Source organism: Rattus norvegicus, chromosome 12, assembly GCF_021556685.1.
Source record: "Rattus norvegicus strain SHRSP/BbbUtx chromosome 12, alternate assembly SHRSP_T2T, whole genome shotgun sequence".
Lineage (NCBI taxonomy): Eukaryota > Metazoa > Chordata > Mammalia > Rodentia > Muridae > Rattus > Rattus norvegicus.
The window spans coordinates 24069915-24080521 of record NC_141545.1 but is presented as its reverse complement, the minus strand read 5'-3'; the positions used below and the strand labels follow the sequence as shown (position 1 = coordinate 24080521).

Genomic DNA, 10607 nt, shown 5'->3' with positions numbered 1-10607 from the left:
TGGGCAGACACATTAGTAAGTTCCTCAAGATTTACAGATATTCATCACAACAAGGATTCCCCTTTCAGATATTTTATTATGATACCACATGCACATTGCCTAAAATCTAAATATCATAAACAGAATTATTTATGATTTTACAGATGGCTCATCAAAAGGTCAAGGAGCATATATTTTATATACAAATCCCACATGCTCCACAAAAGGTTGTACAAATCAACAGTCTAAACTCGACCCAGTCCATCAGCCTTGATCAGGTGTTTCTCAGTCATTGGATATTTGAAGTGATGTCATGTAGGAACTGGCACATGAAGGCTAGAGGTGCATGGAGAATGGAAACTGGCCAAACTTGAGAGAGCAGGAATGTTGCAAAAGAACTGTGAGTGCAGAGAGGGTATCAGACGCTGCAAACCTTTGGAAGGAGGTCTTTGAGGATGGAGTCTACTGAACAGAAGTTGGAATAGATGGGTCATGAGTAGCTTGAGACAGAAACGGAAGAGAGGTTCAGTGCACTCCCTCCTACAACTGAGTCTCCTTGCCTTGAAAAGCAAAGGTAAGTAAATTAAAAACCCACAAATCCAGCTGTATTGACACAGGACCGTGAGACAAAACTGCTGCCACCTCTGTGTGTAGAACAAAAGCAGGAAGGGAGTGCCTAACAGGAAACCCAAGAGGGGCCGTGCCTAACAGGAAAGCCAGGAGCAGCCGTGCCTGCTGGAGTTGTGTGTTACTGAGAGTACAGACAGAAACTTTCCCTGCTGATGCCTCCTCAAATTATGGGTCCATCCAATTGTGTGTTCACAGCTTTAGGAAAAGAAGGAGCTGGATCCTGTCCTTTATATCCAACAGTGTGGGAGATGTTCTCATTTCAGACTTTTGAGGCACGGAGGACCCAAACCACCCATATTACTTTGATTTGATGATGACTGGACTTCACCTTTTAAAAGGTGCAATTTTGTATTTTTTTTGTAAATAGATACTTGGTAAATATTTGTACAGAGCAAATATTTAAAAATAAATATGTGAAGCGGCCTTATAGATTTATAGAGGAAATTACCAAGAAATCGGAATCAGAAAAGTTTTTTCCTGGAATATCTAAACAGGGGTAAAGAAATGCAAACACAATTACATGTTTCTCAAGTCCACTAGGAGGCCAAAGGGGGTTAAAAGAAAACTGTAGCCAATTGGAGTTCGATTCCTTTGAAGTTTCCACTTAACAGGACTTTGGATATGACCTGAAAAGGTACTGCATCAGAATGTCTACAAAATGTAGGAAAAACTAGAGCTCCTGGTAAGTCTTTCTGTGGAAATGTTGTGCTGTAATGTCTGCCACGTTTTATTTCATTTATAGCATCAGTAGGATATATACAGTTACGTTTACATGGACCTCCGCTGCTTCCTTTTTCTTTAAAGTTTCATTTATTTCTTATGTATACAGTATTCTACCTACATGTAAACCTGCATGCCAGAAGAGGGCATTAGATCTCATTACAGATTGTTGTGACCCACCATGTGGTTGCTGGGAATTGAACTCCAGACCTCAGGAAGAGCAACCTCTGAAACTCTTAACCTCTGAGACATTTCTCCAGAGCCCGTCCATTGCTTTCTCCTTCTGTCTTTTCTGTGATTACTGCTCAGGTACTTCTGAGTAGTCTGGTACCTAGCAGGAGAGTCTTCTTAAGTTCAAAATTCAAATGCTGTGAATTTAAAAATCCAGATCTTACAGCCTTAGGTTTAAATCTTTAACACTTAATGACCTATGTTAACTAAGTGGACTTTGTTGTTTCTCTAGTTTAGTGCTTGCCTTTGGTCTGACAAATGATCAGACTCTGGCAAGGGAGTTAGAAGAGGCTCACGAGATCCTGTCCTCTGTGACAGGCTTTATCTTACACACTATTTGGAAAATCTACTTTATCATTAGGAGTCAAGGGTTCTCAAATCAGCTCAACATCTGAAACTACAGCCTGTCCGGGGCCTCCCCTGCTGCAGGTATGTAGAGGTCTGTGCTAGAGCACACTGCAGGCAAGCACACTGCCTCTCCCTAACTAGAAGACTGCAGGGCACAATTCCAGGCAGGCTCCAGGAAAACACTACCGTGTCATGCCTGGAATTTGGCTTTGTCAAGAGCTCTTTATGCATTTTCTTTCTAGGATTCCCATTGAAAGGACCTGTATCAGCACAGGATGCACCAAGACCACATTCTCCCACAAAAGAGATTTATTCACCCTGGAGGGACAAAGAACAGGGAATAAGAGACAAAGACAGGACAGAGAGGACAAGGGAAAAGAGGAAGGGAACAAAGGATAGGGGTCAGGGTTATTTATCCCCAGGATAAAGAACTGCCTCTGGTTGGAGAGGAGACAGTTGTGGCCCATAGGCAAAGGTGGACTGTAAAGAAAAAGGGGGAAGCTGTGTGAGGGTGATCTGGTTTGTTTTGATTGGGCGTGTCAATTAGGACAGCCAAAGGGGGATTTTGATTGTTGGAGGTCCATATTTAGATTGCTGGATCTTGGTAATAAGCCCCAAGGGCAGAAAGTGACCAAATAAGAGAATAGACCCTGGTTGCTATCTTTAGGGATGAAATCTAATGGCTTTTAGCAAGGGGGAAAAGGGTAAGAGGCAAAACCACTCGGTGCCATCTTTGCCCGGCTTGGTTCTGTAAGAGCTCTTCCCCCATTACCACTAAAATCTGATGATGGCCCTGCTCATAGTAAGTGCTTTAACGAAGATTTTGCAGTTTGCGGATATTAGTCATGTTACCAAAATCCCTTGTTATCCACAGGATCACACTACTGTGAGACAACACTTTTAAACACTGAGTGGCTGATTTTAAAAAAGGAAGGCAGTACCCATACCCATGAGGAAGAGTAAATGGAAAACTTAGGGAGACATCAAAACATTAAGACATCAGGCAGAAACTTTGGAGAAACAGGTCACTATACTACTGTGCACCAAATGATGCTTTTGGGGTCACAGACTGGACTGCCTCTTAATTCTCAGGTTATCAATGCTGAACACAAAAGGCTTTTGTCTTGGAGTATAAAAGGAAGCCGTCTACCAGGAGACAGCATCATGTTATCTTGCCATGCTAAGGACTTATCCTTTAGGACACGATTGCTGGATGAAAGATGGTATGCAAATATTTAGCCAAATGGATGTGAGATAATTTGGTTGGAGTAATATAAAGAAGCAGTACAAGAGCAATAATACAGATATAAGTATATTGTAGTGCATTTCAGGAAGCCCTGATAGTATGATAATGTGTTGTCTCCATCTCCATCCCACAGAAAGGAGTGACACCACGACGTTCTTCTCAAAGCAGTTTATTCAGGAATGTTTCTTTCTGCATGCAAGCAGCAATCTCCTACCCCCAAGCACACTCCCTACTAAAAAACCCATAACCACGCCCCATCAGTCCAGTCTACCTAGTCTCAGTTCATAGGTCCACGATAATGGCCTGATCTTGTGTCACGGTGCGCCTGTGCAGCTCTCATGATGGGAGTGGCTTACTTTTGGGTGTATGAGGAAGTCAGGTGTTAGTCATAAGACTTGGCAGCAGTCCCGGGCACCATCTTGTGATTGCCGCCACACCCGCTCCCCACATCTCCCCATTCTTTATATTTGGCAGAGAGAATGCCTGTCTTAGGTTGCCTCCTGCAGCAATGCCCCTTACCCGTCATTGGGAGACAAACTGCTTAGGTTTGATCCCTGTCTTAGGTTGGTGACACACCCAGGGAGTCTTATCCATCCTTGACTACTTCTCTAGCACGCCAAGCCACACTTGAGGAGACTGCCCTTCTCCACTGCTGCAATCATTAAGGTTTGAGTTCTGCGTTGATGAAACCGCATATGGCAAATGCACCAAAAGGCCAGGACGCTCGTAAGAATCAGGCACAGGGCGAGTCCAGCGAGTCCTGCCCATTCTTTCAGCTGAGAGGCAACTGTGGTGATCCAATTGGCCAGTCCTCCAGCTAAAGACACATCCACATGGGTGGAGTTGATATGGACGATGGATTGTCTAAGCTCCCGAACTAGTCCATCAAAATGTTAAGACCAATTTCCTGTAATATACTGAGATAAGTTGTGGGATAAATCCAAAGCTTCTGCAACACCTGCGGATAAACTATTCACAGCGGCAGCAGTCTGTACTACCGAGGTAAGGGATACTGCCGCAGCTGTGGCTGCAGCGGCAGAGATTGCTATAGCAGAAACAATGGCTGCGGTGATGCCAAAATCCCTTTTCTGCCTAAACAAAGTCATAGCAGAAGGAGCCTGAACAGGCCCGGGTACAAAATGAGGCATCCTAGTCACAACAGCTAAAGAATATGCAGATACATTCCAACACATACTATAGAAACAACTACCACTACTACAATTAACAACATTATCATCATAACTCCCATTATAGACAATAAACACAAAAGGAGGCCACATGCAGACAGGCGTAGCCTTAAAGGAAACATTAAGCCCATAAGCAAATTGAGAAACAGAGGTTTCAAACCCTATAGATCCATTCCAATGAAAGCTTACATTACCCCAACCCCCTCCCACTAACATGCTCAGAGGAAAAATATCTGTGCAACTACCATTCACTCCACACAACAACCACACATTGAAAGGATTACTAGCTACTGCCTGAGCAGGATTCTGATAGGTCCAATTATATCCTGAAAATGAGCCATTATGGACTGTGCTAATATAAGGAGAAAAGGTAAAATACTTCGTTACAGCCCATGCTGCCTTTCTAGCCTGACACCCAGTCCATGGTGGAAGTGACTCATGGGTACCCTTGCAAAAGGGAGCCCATCTAGGTTGGGAAGGTATGGTATCATTGCCTTTGGAAATACTGGCAGGCCACACCCCTCAAATACATGTGGCATTAGCTTTAGTAGAACTATTGATAGGCATGTCAAACCATGCAGCTGGTTGATTATACATTTGAATGCAATCACTATTCTGAGAAATATTTTGAATCATCTGAAAGCATAGCAATCCCTTCAGCTGAAGCTGCAATATCATTGAGAGGCGCTATTTCTCCATCACATGGCAAAGAGGGGTAACTGTAACGAAGCATTAGAGAGAAAAACCGGGGAAACACTTGTGCTGAATGCGTCAATGGCAGGGGTTTAGGAAATACAGATAAAAGTCCTCAGCGTAGGTCTTCAGCCATCACCCCAGGAAGCATCGGCAACAACAGGAACATCCATAGTATCCTCCTTCCGTTCATCTTGGACCACTCTGGTCAGCCTCTCCGGGACCCACAGCGGCTGCCGATGATCCTGGGGAAACACACAAACAGACCCTCTCGCCCAAACCAACACTGGGTCAGGGTCCTGCCAAGTACCAGTTAGGACGTCCTTCCACATCAACATGCCTTTTGAAGAAGCATCAGGGTTGACGTGATGCTAGGCTGCAACCTGACCCTGCTTATCTTCATTTAAAAAATTCAAGGTAAAGAGAGCAATGGCTAATCTTTCCCTAGGGGTGGAGCCAGCAGATGCAATTCCCCCCTTTTGTTTAATTAAGTGTTCCTTTAGGGTGCGGTGGGCTCGTTCAATAATGCCCTGCCCCTGAGGGTTGTAGGGCAATCCACGAGTCAATCGAACACCCATCATTTTACAAAAGGACACAAAAGAAGCAGAAGTATAGGCCGGCCCATTATCAGTTTTCAATTCTTTAGGCTGCCCCCAGGCACCCCAAGCTTCAAAGCAATGTGCAATCACATGACGTGCCTTCTCTCCTGCATATAGAGAGGCAAAAACAACTCCAGAAGCTGTATCGATGGAAACATGAAGATACTTTAACTTTCCAAGTTCTGGAAAGTGGGTAACATCCATTTGTCATAGGTGTAGAGGGCACAACCCACATGGATTGACCCCAACCCCAATCTGAGGCAATGATGGGGCACATTTTTGGCACATTTTTGGCACATTTTTACAATATCTTTCACTTCTGCATGAGAAATTTTAAATCGGGAGGACAAGGTCTTGGAGTTAACATGAAAACATGAATGAAAATCTCGAGCCAATGCAACAGGTGAAGTAATGAAAAAGGTCACACATGCCCTAGAGGCTTTATCTACAATATCATTCCCCTCAGCCAGGGGTCCAGGCAACCCGGTATGAGCACGGATATGTTGTGCAAAAAAAGATGAAGACCTATGCAAAATTAAGTCTTGTAATGCTAGAACCAATTTTCCAATGGTAGATTTTAAATTAACTTTACCCACCACCTCCAAACATTGTAACATATTAACAACATATTGGCTATCAGAGATCAAATTAAAAGGGCCTAGAAATAATTCAAACACCTTAATCACAATTTGTAACTCAATAACTTGGGGTGATGCAGGGGGGAATTGTATATAGTAAGTGGTGCTGCTCCTGCAACTACATGTACTCCACAACCCATCTTGGAACCATCTGTAAAGATAAGCAGAGCATCCGTTAAGGGATGTTTAGAAGTAATATGAGGAAAAATCACAGGATGAGCTGTAATCAATTGCAATATTGGATCCTTGGGAAAGTGATTATCAATGTTACCTTGAAAACTGCACCTCACAATAGCCCAATCATCTATTGAGGCTGACAACACTTCCAGCTACTTTACATTATAGGGAACTATCGAATCCTTTGGCAGGATGCCAAAGTACTGTATACATTGCTGAATGCCAAGCAAGGCTAACTGAGCCACTGAGGTGGGATAATGAACAAGTGTTTTGGGTGGGGATATCTTTGGATGTATCCAGAGCAAGGGAGCCCCTTGCCATAAGACCCCCGTTGGCTGTTTTGTTGGCAGGATACACAATGCAATAGGCTGTGACTCATCTCTGTGCTTCAAAGCAGCAACTTGAATGCCCTGCTCCACCAAACTCAAAGCCGCTCTGGCAGCATCGTTAAGGCATCTGGGAGAATTCAAATTGGTATCGCATGGTAAGAGGTCATATAGTGGCTGTAGTTGTTTATTGGTTAAAGACGAAGAAGGGCGGACCCACTGAATGTCTCCCAATAATTTTTGAAAATCATTTAATGTACATAATTTATCAGTACGAATGTGGATCTTTTGAGGGGACACCGAGTTTGTAGTTATTTTTGTCCCTAAATAATTTACTACCAGGTCCTTTTGAACCTTTTCTGGGGCCACAACCAAGTTCCTTTCCCTTAACTGTGCAGCCACGCAGCTATATGCCTCATCAAGCAACTCCTCTCTGGGAGCTGCAATAAGGATGTCATCCATGTAATGATAACATTTCACCTTAGGAAACCTCTGTCTAACCTCTTTTAAAGCTGTATCAACATATAGTTGACTCATAGTAGGACTATTTGCCATACCCTGTGGCAGAACCGTCCACTCAAACCTTTTATCAGGCTCTTCATTATTTTGAGAAGGAACAGTGAAGGCAAACCTAACCATATCATTCTGATGCAAAGGAATTGAGAAAAAACAATCTTTAATATCTAAAACTATTATAGGACAATTTTTGGGCAAAGCAGACAGCAATGGCAGCCCTCTCTGAAGCAAGCCCATCAAAACCATTTGTCTATTTATTTCTCTCAAGTCATGTAAAAGTCTCCATCTCCCTGATTTTTTCTTTATAACAAATATAGGAGTATTCCAGGGGGAAGTAGAAGGGTGCATATGGCCCAATTCTAGCTGTTCTTGTACCAATTCCTGGGCAGCATTCAACTTTTCTGAGGGAAGTGGCCACTGAGGAACCCACACCAGATCCTCAGTTTTCCATGTAATGGGTAAAGCTCCCTCAGTGGCCCCTATGAAAAACCCAGCCCACCACGATCAGTCTTTTTTCGGACCATCACAGGGGAGGCTTTGCCCTGTAAAGAGCGGCCTAGCCCCCTTCCAGGGACATAGCCCATTCCCATCATCATATCCCGGGCCTGCGTGTTGTAGCGCCCTTCATTAGTTAAAATAAAGCCCATTTCTTTCATCAGGTCACGACCCCAGAAGGACACTGGAACGGCCAATACATATGGTTGAAACTCACCAGAATGTCCCTCATCATCCGTCCAATGTAGGATACGAGAGCTCATTTCCGGCATTTGAGCATATCCTAGTCCTCTCAGTGTTTGCTCTGACTGTTGTCTTGGCCACGCAGTGGGCCAATCCTTGATGCTGATGATACTACAATCAGCACCAGTATTTAGGAGGCCGGATATGGATTTCCCTTCCATAGACAGTTTTAACAGTGGCCAGGTGTCAAGGTCCAAGGAACAAAGGATGTTAGAGACCCCAGTTGAGCCAAAGCCCTTACTTCCTCATTCCAAATCTTTAGCAGGAAATTTAGAGTGATACCTAGGTAAAAGGAGCAGTTGAGCTATCCTATCCCCAGGAGATATCGCAACGATGCCTCTAGGGGAAGACACCATTATTTTAACCTGCCCGGCAAAATCCGGATCAATCACCCCGGGATGAACTATTAACCCTTGCATGGTAGCAGAGCTTCTTCTTAAAATCAATCCCACTGTATCAGCAGGTAAAGGGCCCTTAGAATCTGTATCCACTAATTGAGTTCCCATTCGGGGGGTTAATATGAGTCTGGTGGTGGAACTGAGATTAAGTTCTGCACTTCCTTTTGTTGCTCTCAGGGGCGGCCCCAGTGCATCGGAGGATTCAGGTTGGGCCATCCTTCCGACACCACCCCATATATTTGCAGGTCCTGTGGTTGGGGGCTCCTCTCAAGTTTTTTGGCCGGGCACCGGTATTAAGTGGCTGCCTGTGAATGTCCTTAACCGACTGGCACTCATTGGCCCAGTGATTACCTTTTCTGCATCTGGGGCATAGTCCAGACATCTTAGGCCGTTGATCCCCTGTTCCTTTTAGCTGTGGGCATTGGCGCCTCATATGGCCAGGCTGCCCATATTTAAAGCAGTTATTATTCTTTTGGCCATTCCGTCCTTGGGACATCTGCATGACGGCAGCAGCCAACCCTGAATTAGACAAAGCCCCTCCCCCCAAGTCCCTGCAGAGCTATATCCACACCTCTAAGCCTTTTCCCTTATACGGAGTAATAGCTTGTCTGCACTCTTTAGTACACTGCTCAAAGATAAGCTGTTTCAACAGTGGCATGGCGGTATCAGGATCCCCAAAGACCCGGCCTCCCGCCTCCACCATACAAGCAATGTAATCTGCAAAGGGCTCGGTGGGTCCTTGGATGATCTTAGTCAAGTTTCCGATCACCTCTTCTCTATTAGGAAGGGATTTCCATGCCCTGGTCCCTGTGGTGTTGAAGAGGATAATTGATCTGAGCTGCCCCAAATCTCCCTTGTCCTAGCAACATGTCCTGATCCCAAACTTGCTGCCCGTTACGAGCGTTGACCACAGCCTGCTCGGCAGCAAACTCAATAAAGTATGCCTTCCAGTCCAAATACTGGCCTGATGTCAGACAGGCACAAGCCAGATTCTGCCAATCGCTAGGAGTCATACAAAAGAGATGTAAGGATTCTAACTGCGCCACTACATAAGCAGCGGTAAGACTGTATGCGCGAACTCCTTCGGCCAGTCTTTGGACAATCTTCCAATCTAGCGGCTCATGTGTGCGATTGCCCTGCGCATCCTGAAATACAGGGAAGCATTGGGCTCGAAGTTCCCTCCAGGTTTCTGGGTGTAGACAACAACCCTCTGCCCTGCCCGGATCGTACGGCAGTGGATGAGGCAGCCCCAGAGCTGATGGCTCTACCTTCAGTTTCACTTTCTCTAAGCTGTCTGCAATGCTCTCCAGATCGTCTTGGGACATATCTCCCTGTCTAGAAGTTCCCTTGGTCTCCGATTTTTGGGAGCTTTCCTGTCTAACCTGACTTATCGCCTCATTGCCCTTTTTTAACTCTGCACCACATCTTTCCTCATCTCCTATGCAATTTTTCACTAATTTCCATACTGGCATTACTCTTTTTGATAAAACCCCCTGCTCCTCGGCAAACCTCAAGTCTTTCCCTAATTTTTCCCAATTGGGCATAGTCAGGTGTCTGTCCTGTTACAGGAAACCATGGAGCACCTTGGTCCACTGCTTTTAAAAAGTTCTCCACTGTGTCTTTCTTTAGCCCGATTCCTTTCGCTTTCAACAAATCCTTGAGGGCCTGGGGAACTGTCTGAGCGGAGGTCGAGTTCCCCATTGCGCTTGGTGCAACTTGTCCCAAAACTGGGAACCTTATAGTCTGAACCCGAGAGCTTAGCTCGTCCCACTTACCTGGGAACTTACCATCTAGCCACCCTGACTGCGATGAGTTCTGAACAAACTTCCCCATCCAGGCCACCACTTGTCATCTCCGTCTCCGTCCCACAGAAAGGAGTGACACCATGAAGTTCTTCTCGAAGCAGTTTATTCAGGAACCTTTCTTTCTGCATGCAAGCAGCAATCTCCTACCCCCAAGCACACTCCCTACTGAAAAACCCGTAACCACGCCCCATCAGTCCAGTCTAAGTAGTCTCAGTTCATAGGTCCACGCCAAATGGCCTGATCTTGTGTCACGGTGCGCATGCGAAGCTCTCACAATGGGTGTGGCTTACTTTTGTGTGTATGAGGAAGTCAGGAGCTAGTCATAAGACGTGGCAGCAGTCCCGGGTGCCATCCTGGGATTGCCGCCACACCCGCT

The 10607-nt window shown here is 45.2% G+C and overlaps 1 long non-coding RNA gene across 1 annotated transcript; it reads right to left on the bottom strand.

Moving 5' to 3' along the window:
* Positions 1-3307: 3307 nt before the first annotated feature.
* LOC148002240 (uncharacterized) lies at positions 3308-10428 on the bottom strand. Its single transcript, XR_015634296.1, has 2 exons — positions 10214-10428; positions 3308-5279 (listed from the first exon to the last, which is right to left on the bottom strand). It is a non-coding gene; the product is annotated as an uncharacterized LOC148002240 (long non-coding RNA).
* Between the last annotated feature and the right edge of the window lie 179 nt (positions 10429-10607).